We start from the raw sequence: 17,085 nt of genomic DNA on the forward strand, positions 1-17,085 counted from the left end.
TAATACCATGAAACACAGGATGGAGGAGATGACTTAATCACAAGTCATGTGAAAAACACCTCAGGATTTTAGCTCCACCACAAGCATGGTTGAGTCAATAGTGTGACCTTGTCCTCTAAACCTGACAAATAACTAGAACTAGAAACAGATTTTCTTGCAAGTCACTCTATTCAAAATGAAATGCAAATAATTTTTAAGGAGATATTCATATAACCTCCTCTACAAACTCTCAAGAGTAGTCTTATTTTGACATGGTCACTCAGAAAGGTCAACAGACAACACTTTGGAAAGGAAAGAGTAGCCTTGGTAATAAGGAATGTTTTACTTTCTATCTGTGCACTTCTCCAACAAATTCAGGAGAAATAAATCACTGTGATGCCCGAAGGAAGGCAGACAGAATCAAATGGTTCAGAGTAGATTAGCAATAACATGTATATTGTTGAAATGACATGAGATCATGGAGGTCCTTGTTACAACCAAATTGATCTTTTAACCACCATGTGTGGAAGTACATGCACAAACATGAATATATCCATATATGGTCTGCATTACAAGCAGTTGAAAGGATTATCATATTGCACTAAAGAGAAATAATTAAAGGCTATCATTTTTAAGATGGCTATTTTAATGAACTTTCCTTAAATCAGAGACTATTAGAACCAAAAGGGACTTTATAGATGATGTAGTCCAACCCTTTCATTTTACAGAAGAGGAAACTGAGACTCAAAGAGGGGAAGTGAAGTAACTTGGCTGAGAGTGGTGGTACAAATCTTCCTCTTCTTACCTATTCTGCCTTTCCCCCTCTGCCTCTATCCATTTTTATTATCATTGTTTTTCTTTTTTTCCACTCATGTTTCTAAGTATTACAAGTTTGGGGGAAAGAGTTTGAATGAATACTGATTTATTTTCAAAATGTAACATGCCCATAAATAAATTATTTAATGTTGTAAATTGGACAATTTTCCACCCTAGGAAGGTAAATCTGGTATTAAGGAAAGAGTACTCAGAAACAGGAAAGCTGCATTTAAGCCCTGGCTCTGTCACTATTGATGGCATGGCCTTGGACACTTATTTTACCTCTCAGTTTCAACATCCTTAAAATGAATGAGTCAGATAAATTTTATAGGAGAAGGATGGACTGGAAAGAGCTGATACTTTCCAGCAATGTATCCCAACAATGTCTACATGAGAAGTGCCTCTTGTACCTGTGTAGACCCCTTTGAACATAAATCCTGCTCATGCACTGTCTGAAAGAAAAACTGTTGCTCCCACTTTCCAGTGTGATATACGATGCACACAGGGCTGTGTCTGACAAGATCCCCATAATTTTGTATGTGGTTGTAGTTGATGATCCCTGATGTTCTCAAACTACATGGGACAAATGGGAAGAAAGGAACCAGGTCAGAGAAGGCACCATGACTGCTTGCCTTCCTGTCACCCTTTCCATGACTCAGCCTCACATGGGGCCAAACGGTAAGGCCATGCTCCTCTTGGATGAACTTGGAGTCACAAACTGCCATCATTCCAGGGAGATGGTGGACCAACAGTCCTTGTCATCACCCATCTATTTATTCTTAAGTCTTCAAGGGCTTACTACATCCTCTGAAAGTATAACCTCAATATTCCCCTGATACTGCCACTTCACATTCTGATACACCCTAAGCATCTCTGGACCTTGCCATCCACCCCACCATTACATCCTTAGCACTTTTGGGCTTTCCATCTGTCCTGCAGCTAAAGCCATTTATTTATATGTATTACCTCTTCCAAATAGATTATGAACTCTTTGAGAACAGAGACTATAGTACCTTTTCTATTTCTGTCAAAAATACTTAGCACAGTGCTTAGCATCTATAAAGTACTTGATAAATGCTTTTTCATCCATTCACTTCTCTCTATCCATATTTCTCTCTTTAGAGAATTATGTGCAGATATCCATTTTCACATGCCATGAACATATTTTCTACTTTTTTCTACACAATTTGTGAATGATAATAAAACCACTGAGTACCTATAAAAATGAATAGTTAGAGTAGATCAGCTCTAAGGGCCCTCCCTATTCCAAAATTCTCTCATCCTAAACACTTTTTTCTGCATGAAGAACAAATTTAGATATCTGTGATTTACCATTATGACTGGTTTTCCCTACATCCAAAAATAGTTTAAAAATTTTTTTATATTTTGAAAAATTAAAAATCACATGAACTGAAATTCCAGTTCATTACCATGGGCCTAAAAATACCATGGAAAGGTTAATTGATGATTAACTACTGACCACCACTCCTAAAGTTGTCCAGCTTAACTTGCTTTTCAAAGAACCTTGCAAGCCTGAGGCAAACAGAGGTAGGCATAGGCTATTAAACTTTTTATGAGATTGTTAGCCTTGTGTATCTCCTACAAAATCATACAGCCCATAAACATGTACTCCAGTTGCCTGCAGTTGATTTGATTTGATGTGATTTGATTTGATTTCCTTCAGTGTGCTGTGTGATGGTTATAGTTTCTTCACTATCCATCAGTTTTTAAAAAATAGTACAAATGGAAAACTGGCCAATATTTTAAAATAGAAATTCGTTCATTCTGGCCACGGGTGGAAGGCATTCTGAGTCTTCAAAAAGGTGAAAAGTCAGTGGACAACACCAGATCATAACAAACTTATTTTCATTTGAAATCTTGTGAAGTCATTGGAAGCTCATTATATTTTATAGTCAGACAAAAAGGTAATGGCATCTGTAGCTATGGAAATGTAATTGGGTTTTTATTTAAATGTAGTAGGGAGTTTATGCTCATTATAGAAAACAAATGAACGAAGACGAATCACCCCTTGGCTTCATCGTGCACATTGTACTGGTGGTTAGGCAGTCGGCGGACTTGGGCACACACCCAGAGCCTTATGATCTGCTGCAACTGAGCTGCAGAGCCAGCAACATTTACTCTGATGATCAGGCTTCTGTAAGTATGCACACAATTTAAGAGAAGTGTTTTTTCTTCATATGAGGAAAAAGGTAAATCAAACAATTTATTTAACTTGTGTACATCTATAATATCACCATTATATTAGATGCCATATTCCTCCATCTCTTTACCTCTTTACAGGCCAGTGAATTCTCTCTTGTCTTCTCACTAGAAGTACCTCTACCTAACTTAAATTCATGTCTTACAGGCAGTCTTTAAGACTTCCTAGATAACTCTGGCTAGGAATGTGCACTTCAGGACATGGTGCAAGGTACAGTGAAAAGGGAACTAGATTTGCCCAAAGCCACACAGGTAGTAAATGTAAGAGTCGAGGTTTGAATCCTTGTCTCCTGACCTCAAATTTAATCTATGATTATATGTTCTAGCAAATTAAAGTCACAAATGGGGCGGTTTCTTGAGTCTGTAGAGTTGAGGTTTTTTGAAAGTTGTTTTGTTCTTCAATATCTTAGATGATAGATAATAGATCACTGGGAGGCAACAGAATAAAATGACAAATGCTTTGGATATGGTGTCAGATGTAGGATTGAATTCTTTTACCTGATTGACCTTGGATGAGTCACTTAACATTCCTGGGCCTCAGTTTCCCCAATTGTTAGATGAGAGATTTAAACAAATGGCCTCTGAAGTCCCTTTCAGTTCTAGAGTTCTGATTCTATAGAATTTTAAAGCTGAAAAAGTCCTTAAAGATAATTTCAAATGTTGTCACCAAATCGTGTGTTTTAAATCCTCAATTTTTGTCCCCAATCCCTTTACCTAATGGTCCTCATCCAAAGTTTTTTGCTCTAAATGGGCAAAGCTTCTACAATTGCCATGTGTCCAGTCTACTCCTGAACTCAAGCCATCCTCTGGAAATGTTCTCCCCCGTTGTTCTCTATGAAATAATGTCCTATTCTTCAAATAAAATTTTAAGAGAATTCTGCATGTATATCTTCCAGATGAATCCAGCTCAGATCCAGCTTCTCCATTCATTTTTGCAAGTTCTATGCTCTTCACTTTTCCCTCCAATCCTTTAATTGATTCCTCAGCTCACTGATGTGGAACCTCTGTCCAGGGATACAGTGTGTAATTTATCAATGCATTCTCATCCTGAGCACCTCTTGTCCATGAATTCCTAATTCCTCTAAAGGATATCCAGTCAATGGTCTAGGAACCTTCATCTAGTTCTTTGGGCATTGTGTATGTATCAATGGAGTACACGAATTATCAGTTATCTTTTCTGATTGTACCTTTCTCTATGCTATCCTTTGCACAGCTGCTGTTCAGTTATATATGGCAGTCTATTCTTGTCTACCAAGCAATGCTCCATTGCTCTATGGGGTATGCATAATTTTAATTCTTTGAAGACTATGGGAGTCCATGCTACCTATCAGCAGAAGAATATTGCTAAATATATGGGCCTCTGTTTGGGGAGAAACTTAGGGTAATTAAAAGTTCTCTAGAATTTCCCAAAGGCAATATTATTTTCTTTGCCTTCTGTTCCATTTTGGGCCCAGATCATTGCCCATCTGTAATATCAATCCAATATATATGTGCTAATAACAAGCTTTGTGTTATACTACTTTCACACTGCTTCCCTTCTTGATATTCAAATAATATTTCAAAACTTCAAGGATCTTTGAGTCCCTTTATGTGGCTACCCCCTTCATTAACAGATATGAACACATTCCATCTTAATGCATTTGTGTAGCTGAAAAATGCATTACCTTGTAGCCCCTCCAAACTTCAGTTGGCTGGTCCTCTGACAACAGAAATAAAAAAATACATTGCCAAGGTCATCTGCAAAGCCTTTCTCACTTAGTTGGACACGACAGCTGGAACTCTGCTAGAATAACTTTGGAGAAGAAGGCCTTAGAGTAGGAGTTTAGATGAGGACTCAACAAACAAAAATTCTTCCTTGAAATTTTTTCTGAATAGGCAACATTGTCTATCATACTCACTCCTCATTCAATTCCTTATCAGAGAAAAAATCAGCAGCAAATTAAATATACTCCTCTACGCATTAGACTCCTGTGTGTGACATGAACATCAAAATGAGTCATCTCAATTGTTTTATTTCTGTCAGAGGCTCCATTATTCTCCCAATCAACCAGGCTCAACAATTCATAATTATCCTTGACTCTTCTCTCTACCTCTCCCTGACTCATCTAGTCATCAAATCTTATTCATTCTTCCTTTGTGATGTTTTTAGAATCAGTTTCTTCTTTTCCACTCCCACCACTACCATCCTAGTCAAGGTTCTCATCTTCTCATGCCTACACTTTTGCAATAGGTTCCTAAGTATTGGTCTTCCTTCCTCCAATCTCTCCCCCTCATTCAATCCATTGATTGATATTCCAAAAGCAGCCTCCTTGCTCAAAAACATTTAGCGGCTCACAGTTGTCTATAGCAAAGGTGTTAAGACCACATGCAACCCACAACACTCCTGAGTATAGCCCAAACCATAAAAATCCTTTAGTAATTTCCCAAAGGCAATATAATTCTCTTTGCCTTCTGTTCCATTCTGGGCCAAGAGCACTGTTCATCTCAGTTAACAACTTTTGTGTTTGAAAATTCATCCCACTCAGACAGCAGAAGGAACATTTACCCCAAGCCTTTTTGGGAAAGGAAGTAAACATAGTTCACTCTTCAAGTGTTCCAATTGCCACTATATGCCAATATATATGCACTAATGACAAGGTTTGTGTCCTACTCCTTCCATGCTACTTGCTTTCTTGATATTCAACTATTTCAATGTAATTGAAATGTAATTGGGAAATATTTAATAAAATAAATAAAAATACAATAAAACATAGATAATTTTAGCGTGCATCTTTTTAAGCCATTATGTGGCCTATCCTTATGTTTGGTTTAATAAGGCCCATTTCTATTTGTTTGTTACCACTGGTCTACAGGATCAAATCCTAATTTCTGAACCTGGAATTCAAAGCCATTTGAACATCTGGTTTTTAATGACCTCTCCAACCTTATCTTCCAATACTGTTCTACACAAATTCCCTATTTCATCCCACTAGTATATCCATTGTTCCATGAATATGGCATATATAGTCCATTTCCACAACTTTGTTCATGAACTCTCTCTACTTAGAATTCTAAGCTCTTCTTCTCTGTCTTAGTACTACCCATCAGAAAGGTGGCACAGGGCAATAGAAAGGGTTCCTGACTTAGAGTTAGGAATACTTATGATTAAATTCTATTTCTGACAGTAGGTGTGCCACCCCAATTTTAGTGGGACACTCAACATCAAAGAGTCTCAGATTCCTCAATTCCTCATCTGCAAAATGAGGTTAAAACCTGGAATATCTACCTCCTGGTGTTGTTCCAGACTGAAATGAAATCATGTAAGAGGAATGCTTATCAAGCTTTTCAGCACTATATAAATGTAAGCTAATATTATCCTTCTAGATCCAGTTCCAGTAGTAGCACTTTAACAAGGCTTGCTTGACCACCCCAACTTTCAGTGATTACTTCCTTCTCTAACTTCCTTTAGCACTTTTTTTCTAGACTACTCATTTATCACATGCTATGTTACTTTGTACTAGTATTTATCTTTTAACATATACCTCTGCAACTATTATAAGCCCCTTGGTGGCAGATACTGGGTCTTATTTTTTTCCTCTAGCATAGTGACCCATACATGGCATATAGTATTTAATCAACAAATATTTGTTGATGACAACAACGAACAGCTGATCTAATATAACATAATGGCCACTAGACAGAACAGGATAATGTATAGCCCCTTTTTAAATAAAATCTGCTAGTTGTTCTTTAATTTTCCATGCTTAATTATGATAATTAAACAACCTGGACTCTTTTGAGTTTGGGTAGGCTGGAGTTTCTTCAATCCTGTCGATTTCTCACCTACTACCAAGTTATTTTTTAAAGTGACAATGAAAAATAGTGGCAATTGGAACACTTGAAGAGTGAACTATGTTTACTTCCTTTCCCAAAAAGGCTTGGGGTAAATGTTCCTTCTGCTGTCTGAGTGGGATGAATCTTCAAACACAAAAGTTGTCAACTGAGATCCGCTTGAATTAATAACTCTCACAATATTGAAACTAAATAGGGCTAGCCTTAGGAAAAATTAGCAAGCAAAATTCATCCTTTATGTTCTCCCACATCTGTTTATAACATTCCTTTTCCCTTTCCCCAAGCAACTATCCTGTGTTCCATTCCACTAGAGTGTTACTCTCAAATGGCTAGGATAATCTCCCAGAAGTCATTAACTTATTGAAATCAACAAAGCATTTATTAAACACCTATATATCTTATTTGAAAGATACTGTTCTGGACACTGGGAAAAGATAGCTATGACATACACCTTTTTGTTAAAGAGTTCTCAGTCTATTAAAAGAACAAAGTGGACAAATGAATGACACAAAACAAGTGTAAAGGAGAGGTACAGACAATGCTGAGAGACAGGGAGAGAGAGAATTTTCATGGGGGTGTATCAAGAAGTATTTTATAGAGTAGATGGTACTTGAGTTGAACACTGAAGGAAGGGAGGGATTTCAATGGATGGACATGTGCTGTGAGGGGATATGGCCTAGATTCTATTATAAAGGCTTCATAATCACAGATTCATAATTCCAGAAGGCCAAACTCCCAGATACTCCTTGTATTGGAATTACCAAGCATAGCCTCAGCACCCAGATAACCAGAGGGAGGGAAAATACATAAGCAATGTCCCTCTTCCCTGACCATTGCCATTGGTCATTGTATTAGGAGAGATACACAGAAACATGTTCATATAAAGGAAGTCTTCCAGGAAGCCAAAAATTATAGCCACACCCTAAAGGAGGGTGAAATATATAAAATACTGGACTTCTAACCAGAAAGACTTGGGTTCAAATTCCACCTCTAATACTTACTGTGTAAACATGAATGATTCATTTAACTATTCAATTTAGAATTGGGTATTTCTTAATACATAAAATGGGAATAACAGTTGTAAATTCCTATCCCTCAGGACTATTTTAGGGCTCAAATGAGAAAACTCATGAACTGCTTTTCAAATTTTAAAGTAATAAATGTCAATTACTTCAATTACTATTAACTTAGTCTAAATAACTCTGAAAACAACCAAATTTTCCTAAATTCTCCACAGCAGAGACCACTGTTTTTCTTTTTAAAATTTGTCTGTGATATTCTGTTCCCATGTGCTCAGACTTAGTTGTTCCTGGCATTGTAACTTTCCAAAACCATAATGCTGATTGTACTATTGCTAGCTCCGCAGTTATCCTTGGCCATGGTGCTAAAGTAGGAATGCAACAGTAATAAGGGTTCTTTGTAGCTCTCCCTAGCTTTGTGTGTACTCCAGGCTGGTGGAGAGGGAAAGTGAGCACAATCATGAACATAATTAAATTCTCTAAACAAAATCACGTGTACAGAAGTAGGAGAGATGGTTGAATGTTCAGAGAGGAGACAAAAGAAAACAACACATAATTTGATATCAAAATAGGATCATGGAGAAAGGAACACCCAGTTCAGTAAGATGTAATAGTATTTGAAGAACATTAAGAAATGAGTGTATTTTTTTCGTAACTGAACCAATATAAATACCGTAAAAATAATCCTGTTCAGTACAGGACACTATAAAGTCTAGATTTATACCAGATGATGTGATCTGCTTTGAAACTTTTGACAGGTCAACTCCAAATATATAATAGTTTCTATCCTTGTCTGGATAGACCCCCAACAAGGTAAATTTAGTATCATTTATGTGTTGTTACACACTGGCATTCTCTTTTTAGTAATATCTTGCTTTTTCTACATCTGTCCTTCTCTCTAAGCTGTTGCTTAATAGCCAAGGAGAATGGGAACAAATTAAATTTTACATCATGACCTGGTCAAGGAAAAATGACAAAAGCATTTTTTTTCTTTCTTGTGAGTAATATTTAAAATATTATCACCATGTCTGAACTTCTCCATTGATTAAACTCAATGGATAACATTAATATTAAAGAAATGTAATAAACCTCCACAATGTTTGGTTTTTATGACTGACTTTGGGTCAGATAATGCTGCAGAGACAAATGTTTTTTTCACTAATGTACATTAATCACCCATCTTAATTCATGAGTCAAGCCTAGCTGGGCATTTTAAAATAAAAAAGAAAGGTCACTGGAATTATTGGCAGATGGCTGTTATGGAAAGGTTAGTATAAATTCTGGGCAGTTTCTCTTGTGCAAACAGACTGGTCATTTGGGTTGTGCCAAGAATAGATAAGCATGCTATTTTAGACAGAGCTAATTGAATTCCTTTTAAAATGGGCATATTAGAGGAAAGATGTTTTAGTGGGGAAAGCACAACTTCAAATCAAAAGACCTGGGTTCAAATTCTAGCTCTGAACCCTATTAGCTGTGTAACCTTGTCTCTAACTTATGAACCTCATATGAAAAATAGGGATAATAATGCATGTAATGCTTATATCACAAGGTTCCTGTAACTATAGTACTTTTTAAATCTTAAAATAATATAAAAATCAGGGCAGCTACTGGCACAGTGGATAGAGCACCAACCCTGGAGTCGGGAGGACCCGAGTTCAAATTTGGCCTCAGACACGTAATACTTACTAGCTGTGTGACCCTGGGCAAGTCACTTAACCCCAATTGCCTCACTAAAAATTTTAATAATAATATAAAAATATAAGTTATTATTAGTTGTTAGTTTTACAATCAAAATCCTCTCCTTTGCCTCTTCTTTCATTTATTCTATTCAAGCTACAAGCTCAAAGATTCACTTTTCTACTTTCCTTCTTTATCCCTTTCTTCATTTCTAGGAGTATATCCTAATGCTTTCTTGGATACTCTAAGGGGTACCCTAAGGGGTATTCTAATGGATACTCTAATTGATGGTACTCTAATGGATGATACTCTAATGGATGATAATCTAATGGGTGCCCTAAGGGGTACCCTAATTGACAGTACTCTAATGGATGATACTCTAATGGATAATCAAATCCATCCAGATGGCAACTTCTTCATTTTATAGATGAAGAAACTGGGGTAAATAGCAGTAAGCAGAAGGACTGGAATTTGAACCCAAGTCTCCCAGCACCATTTCGATTGTACTATGCTCTGAAGCTCCAAGTCACTTTGCTTGCTCATCTCAATTAATCATATTCTGCCTTGTATCATAGCTATCATCACTGACAAACATTTGTGGAATACCTTCTATGTGCAGAACACTATTACTTTGCTTTATATATGTATTCTCTTTTATACATAACATCACTTGTTCTAGATTGTAAGCTTCTTGAGGACAGTGACCATATCCTCATCTTTGTACTCTACTACAACACAAAACAATGTCTTACACATTGTGAGGGCTCAATAAATGTTAGTTGAATGAATAACTATGGTATTAAATTGCTTTTCCAATGAAAATATACATATAGCTTGTCATTTATTTCTCTTTCATAAAAGTAGGATGCCACAAAAATCTATTTGAACTTTCTTATTTTTTGGATAAACTGGAATTCCCTATAATTATGTTTTATGAATTGGTTCTCTCTCCAAACTCCCATGGGGAGGGAACAACTACCTTCTTTCTCTGTTCTGTTTACCCAATCCAGAGACCCTGGGTCAGTGCCAGCCACATAAGAATTCTTGAGAAATTGGAATTAATTTAAATGTATTTCATTCCTAAGCTCTGCCTCCTGTAAACACTAGGTATACCCAAAGTCAATTCGGTGCACAGGTTATCTTCCTGGCATCCAAGCAGCATGAAATGGAAATCTGGTTCAGAATAAGGAATTTAGCATCTTCATGGGGGGAAATGAAATCTCTATGGGGGATTTTCCCCCACCCCCCATTTTCCCATTTTTTTTTCTCCAATGAGAGACTCATGGCCTGCTGAAGACATAGCCCATGTTATCTGCCCCTAAATATTTTGGAGAGAGGATATTGGGGCCCCAGTCCTGTCCTTGAGGCACCCCTAGTAATATGAAAATGTGCATTTGGAATGTAATTATCTGGCCTGAGGAGCTCTCCCTGTGGTTACAACTTTCTTAGATGACCCTGTGTCATATCAATAAAATTTTAAGACCACAAACTCCCAGCTAGTCAATAAATAATGCAGGCTAAGATCACTGAGTATTATGCCTCAGAGGGCTGTTCTGTCAGGACTCACTAATTCAACATTTTTTCCGGAGAATTTCTGGCTAATTCAGCATTCCATACATGGAGCTTGCCAGCCTCATACTATCACTAATGGACCTCTAGAGCTGATGCAATTTATGTAGCTACTCCTTTCTGGATCTGCACAGAGCATGGCAAGGGGCAAAAACAACATTGACTCCTGAACAATCAAGGTCCAGATCTCTGAATGGACCATCTTTGATAGGGTAGATCTGCAGGAACTATCACTAAAGAGTTTTCTATCTTTGTCTTTATAGTTCAAAAGGCAGGTGTGTTTTCAGGCTCACGTAGTATGAATTAGAGGAATATTTGATAGAGCTCATCAGTGTGGGTACTCAGTTCACTAGTGCATATTGCAGCCCTTCCATACCTTTTGATATATGTGATTGTTATTTATTCTTCCATCAATACTTCTGAAAATATTTGCCCAGTGTGACAAAGGCCTTACTCTCATCCTTCAAAATTCAAGGTCTATCCTATACCCTTTGACCCAGAGATCCCACTGCTAGGTATATACCCCAAGAAGGTCAAGGGTAAACAGAAAAGTCCTTATATACAACAAATTATTTATAATAGCAGTTTTGTAGTGGAAAAGAACTTGAAACCAAGTAGATGCACATAGATGACAAAACGTCTAAACTGAATTGTGGCACATGAATATAATGGAATGTTGCTGTGCTCTAAGAAACAATGAATATAATGAATACTGTATAGAGAAGGATTGAGAGGCATGACCTAAGCAGAAAAAGGAGAACAATATACATGAAGTCTACTACAAAAAAGACAAAAACAATTGAAATTGATGACTGTACAATTATAATGACTGGCCTGATCCCAAAGAAAATATAAAAGAAGATATCTCCCCTGAACTTCATTGCAAAGGTGGGTATATGGATACAGTGCCCCACATATCAGATGTCAGATATTTTCATCATGTAGATGAGTTTTGTTGAATTATTTTTTCTCTTTTATTCTTTTATATGCAATGTCTCCCTTGGGAGGACAAGGGGAAAGGAAACATTATAAAGTCTAGGTGATTTAAAAAAAAAACAAAAGACATCAATAAAAATGTATTTTAAAAGATTTAGGGGCTTCCAATAGCTATCTCTTTTCTTTTACTATCATTTCATGACTAATCTATTAATTTACTCCTACTTTAGCAATTATCTTAACAATTCACATTTACATTGTGCTTTAAAGTTTACTTGGGGTAAACTGGACTTAATGAATAGAAAGCTGGCCTAGGAGCCTAGAAGATCTGAATTCAAGTCCTACATCTGATAATTTGTTCTTGTAAGACCGTGCACAACTTTTACTTAATCTCTCAATACACTAGGCAACTCTCTAGGCTCTAAGTTGTTGAGAAAGTATCATCCTACATTATTAGAGGGAGTTTCTATAGCTGGGAATTCTCTATGGAGGGAAGGGAACAATCATTTACTAAGAGCCTACTATGTATTAGGCACTGGGTTAAGTGCTCCACAAATATTAGCTCATTTAAGTCTCACAAAAACACAGCTAGTAAGTGTCTAGGGCTAGATATGAATTCAGGTCTTCCTAACTCCAGGCCCAGCCTCCATCCACTGAGCTAGCTAGCTACCTCTAGCAATGAAATCATAGATCTAATTCCTGTCCCTTATTCCATTATAAAATCAAAATTTAAAGATGTCATCTAGTTCAACACCCTCATTTTATATATAAGGAAGCTGAAGGCTATGTGGATTAGTAACATGACCAAAATCATACAGGGAATAGCAGAACCAGGATTCAGATCCATGTCCTTCCTCTGGCTCCAAAATGACCACTTTCCACAACACTCTTATGCCCTTTAAGGCTTACAAAGCACTTTCTTCACAATAATCTGGTGAGGCAAATAGTGAGTTACTTTGTTCCATTCATTCCTTATTTCACAGATAGCTTCATCTGGAACTGAGGTTCATCTTCCCATGGTAACATAGCAAGCAAATGGCAGAGTTAGGACTCAAAAATCAGCCATCTTTACTCTTTTTTTTGGTAGGGCAATAAGAGGTAAGTGATTTGCCCAGGGTCACACATCTAGTGTCAAGTGTCCGAGGCCAAGTTTGAACTCAGGTCCTCCTAAATACAGGGCTTGTACTTTATCCACTGTGCCCCTATCTGGCCCAACCATCCTTACTCTTAGGTTAAATGCACTTTTGAACTAGACAGATACTAGGGGCTTTCCTGGCCAGAAGAGTTTCTGAAGTCCACCTTATGAGCAAACCTCTTCAAAAAGCACATAATTTGAAATGAACCATAATTACTTTTCCCTCTGTTACCAGGAAAATCATTTCTACATTACATTATATTGCTGTGATTTTATCACCAATGCGTCATCATGCTAGGACACTAGAAGGCAGGTCTTCATGAACTAGGTCTTAAGTAGACCTAGGCATTTTCATACCATGAGCAAAATATTTTTCAATTCATTTACATGTGAAGGAATGAGTCTGGATATGACAGAAGTCTTGGGGAATGGGGATTTTAAAATGAGCCATATTGTACCTTAAGAATTAATGCTAACTAAATGTAAATGATGCTTGGAGGCCAAGTGTCCCTAGGCTTACATTTCAAATTCATTCTTCCATCTGTTTTCCAGAGTCTACTTGTCTTTGGGAGTAGAAGTGGTTGATAAGTAGTAACCTTGCTTTTCTTCTCTCTGTGTTGTCCCAGGGTTCATGAAGAAAAAAATTGTCTGACCAATACACTGTTGGTAGAATTGTGAACTGATCCAAATGTTCTGGATAGCAATTTGGAACAAATTTCCCAAAAGGCTATAAAACTAAGTGTAACCTTTGACCCAACAATACTACTACTAGGTCTGTATTTCAAGGAGTTTTGTTTTAAAGGGAAAAGGACCTATACATACAAAAATATTTATAGCAACTTTTTGTGGTGACAAAGAATTTGAAATTGAGGGGATACCCATCAATTGCATAATGATTGAACAAATGGTACATGATTGTGAGGGAATATTACTATGCTATAAGAAATGACAAGCATGATGCTTTTAGAAAAACCTAGAAAGACTAATGTGAACTACTGCAAGGTGAAGTGATTATAGAATTATTTTCTTGCACTGGAGTGGAGGTGATTCTTAATTTTTTGTGTCATGAACTCCTTTCACAAGCTAGTTATACCCAAGGACCTTTTATGAGAATATTGTTTTTAAATAATAGAAAGAAATGATCATATTCTGTTAGAGGTTGTAAAAATAGATATAATCTTTCCCATCCACATTCAATGATTCCCTGAAATCTATCTGTGAAACACTTATAGATCTATGGACCCCAGGTTAAGAACCTCTGCAATTAATAATTTGGGGCAGCTAGGTGGCACAGTGGATAAAGCACTGGCCCTGGATTCAGGAGGACCCGAGTTCAAATCCGGTCTCAGACACTTGACATTTACTAGCTGTATGACCCTGGGCAAGTCACTTAACCCTCATTGCCCTGCCCCCCCCCAAAAAAAAACCCACCACCAACAATAATCTCCAAGACTTCTTATTTACAATTGTAGATCATATGATTTCTGGGGCTCCATAGACAATTTAAATATAAAAAGGATATGACCCCTTCAAGTTCCAGAGAGGTTCAAAGAAAGGGTGGAATAAAACAAATAAGCCTCTAAGGCTGAAGGCCTTTCCTTGCCACGCCCTCATCTTTACCTCAGCCATTTTTAGTCTGTTGTTGAGTATATACTACACATACCCCACTCCCATTGGCTTTCTACTTCATTATCTTAGAATGTAATCAAATCACCATTATCATTGCTTCTGAAAATGGGGCATTAATGGACTACTTTATTATTTTACTTACCATCTTCATGACTTCCCAGACCATAATTTCCTTCTCTGGCCACAAATAGGTGCTGTCTCCCTCATAGAATGTAAGCTCCTTGAGGGCAAGGATGACCTTGATTTTGTATTTGTATTCTCAGCTTATACTACAATACTTGGCATTCAGAGATATAAAGACTAGTATAAGAAACTCCAATATGAGGAAATCCCCAATACCACTGTAGGCTGGAACTGTCTCTGCAGCTCAGAGCCTTACAGAATTTCCTAAAGCTCTAAGAAGTATCTTCTCCAAATTTCACTCAACCAGTCTGTATCTATTTATTTATTTATTTAGAATTTTTCCCACCTTACATGCAAAAACAAATTGTAACATTGATTTTTAAAACTGTGTTCCAAATTCTCATTCTTCCTCCCTATCACCCCCTTAAGGACCCAAGCAATTCACTCATTCATTCATTCATTCATTTAGAATTACCAGTATAAACCAAAGGTAAGACTTGAGCCTAGGTCTTCCTAACTTTGGGAACAAACTCTCTATCCCCAAAGTAGACAGCTAGGCTGCTCAGTGGATAGAGTTCTGGGCATGAATTCAAGAAGACCCAAGTTCAAATATAGCCTCAGATACTTACTAGCTATGTAACTCTGGGCAAGTCTCTTAAACTGTTTGCCTTAATCCACTAGAGAAGGAAATGGCAACCACGCCAATATCTTTGCCAAGAAAACCCCATGGAGAGTATCATTCATGGGGTCATGAAGAGTTAAACACTACTGAACAACTAAAAAACAAACTCTATCCCCAATACCACACCTATATCCAAAATGCAAACATAGTACTTGGCACTTGTAATCAATAAATGATTTCGGTTTTTTCCTCCATCTTGGAGCCTTGGAGGCCTCCTGGAAACAGGACTTCTAGAACAGCAAAATTTCTGGAAGACTGTGGTCCAAGGCCATTTTTTCTGGCTACAAGCAAGGCCTGTGAAACCGGAGGGAACATACAGCTCTTTTGAAAATTGAAGGACTCAATGGGGCAGCTAGGTGGCGCAGTGGATAAAGCATCGGCCTTGGATTCAGGAGTACCTGAGTTCAAATCCAGCCTCAGACACTTGACACTTACTAGCTGTGTGACCCTGGGCAAGTCACTTAACCCCCATTGCCCCGCAAAAAAAAAAAAAAAAGAAAGAAAGAAAATTGAAGGACTCTATGCTCGGGATGAAACTGAATTCTATTTGGGCAAGAGACACGCTTATGTATACAAGACAAAAAACAACACAGTGACTCCTGGTAGGAAACCCAACAGAACAAGAGTGATTGGGTGGAAAGTTACTCTGGTTCATGGTAATAGTGGAATGGTTCGGGCCAAGTTCAGAAGCAATCTTCCTGCCAAGGCCATTGGACACAGGATCCGAGTGATGCTGTATCCCTCAAGGATCTAGAATATGAAAACTGATCGAATAAAATTACACATTTTTGCAAAAAAAAATAAACAAGTAAATAAATGATTTCATTCATTTATGTCCTCAAAAGCAATTCAAATAATTTCTCTCTCAAAGAATTTTCTAGGGTGCTAGACTGTCTAAAGCTCCTGTCTCTGTTCCTGACCTAGGAATGAGCCTACGATATTTTTCCCACTATTTCTACTATTGGTAACCTGCCATTACAAATAATTAGCTTGACTATGACAATTGTCTACACATATATTATATTATTGTATAGCCCTGCAATTGTATGTTCTCCCTACATACATGTGAAAAATCAGGTGGAGAGGCAGCATGGCAATGAATAGAGTTCTAATTAGAATCAAGAAGATTTGAGTTTAAAGTCTATCTCTGACCTTTACTAACTGTGTGATGATGGGCACATTGTCTTCTCTATTTGTTCACCTATAAGTTGAAAAGATATCGAATACCTAAGTTATCAGGCTGTTATAATGTGCAAATAAGATAACTCCAAAAAATGCTTTGAAAATTTTAAAACACAATATAAATGTCAGTTTTATTGTTTTATTGATATATCATTGTGGTGAAGGTTCCCCCCTCTAAAAGTCTTTGAAGTCAAAAGCTTTTACCATCTGAGAAAATTTGCATTAGTTTTATCCTCTGCCCAATTTCCTCTAGACCTATTGCTTCCATTTTTTATGCTTTGGACATA

The 17,085-nt window shown here is 37.2% G+C and overlaps 1 pseudogene; it reads left to right on the forward strand.

The window, feature by feature from the left end:
- Positions 1-2,802: 2,802 nt before the first annotated feature.
- LOC122738429 lies at positions 2,803-16,421 on the forward strand (annotated as a pseudogene).
- The last annotated feature ends 664 nt before the right edge of the window (positions 16,422-17,085 follow it).

Source organism: Dromiciops gliroides, chromosome 2 (genome assembly GCF_019393635.1).
Source record: "Dromiciops gliroides isolate mDroGli1 chromosome 2, mDroGli1.pri, whole genome shotgun sequence".
NCBI lineage: Eukaryota > Metazoa > Chordata > Mammalia > Microbiotheria > Microbiotheriidae > Dromiciops > Dromiciops gliroides.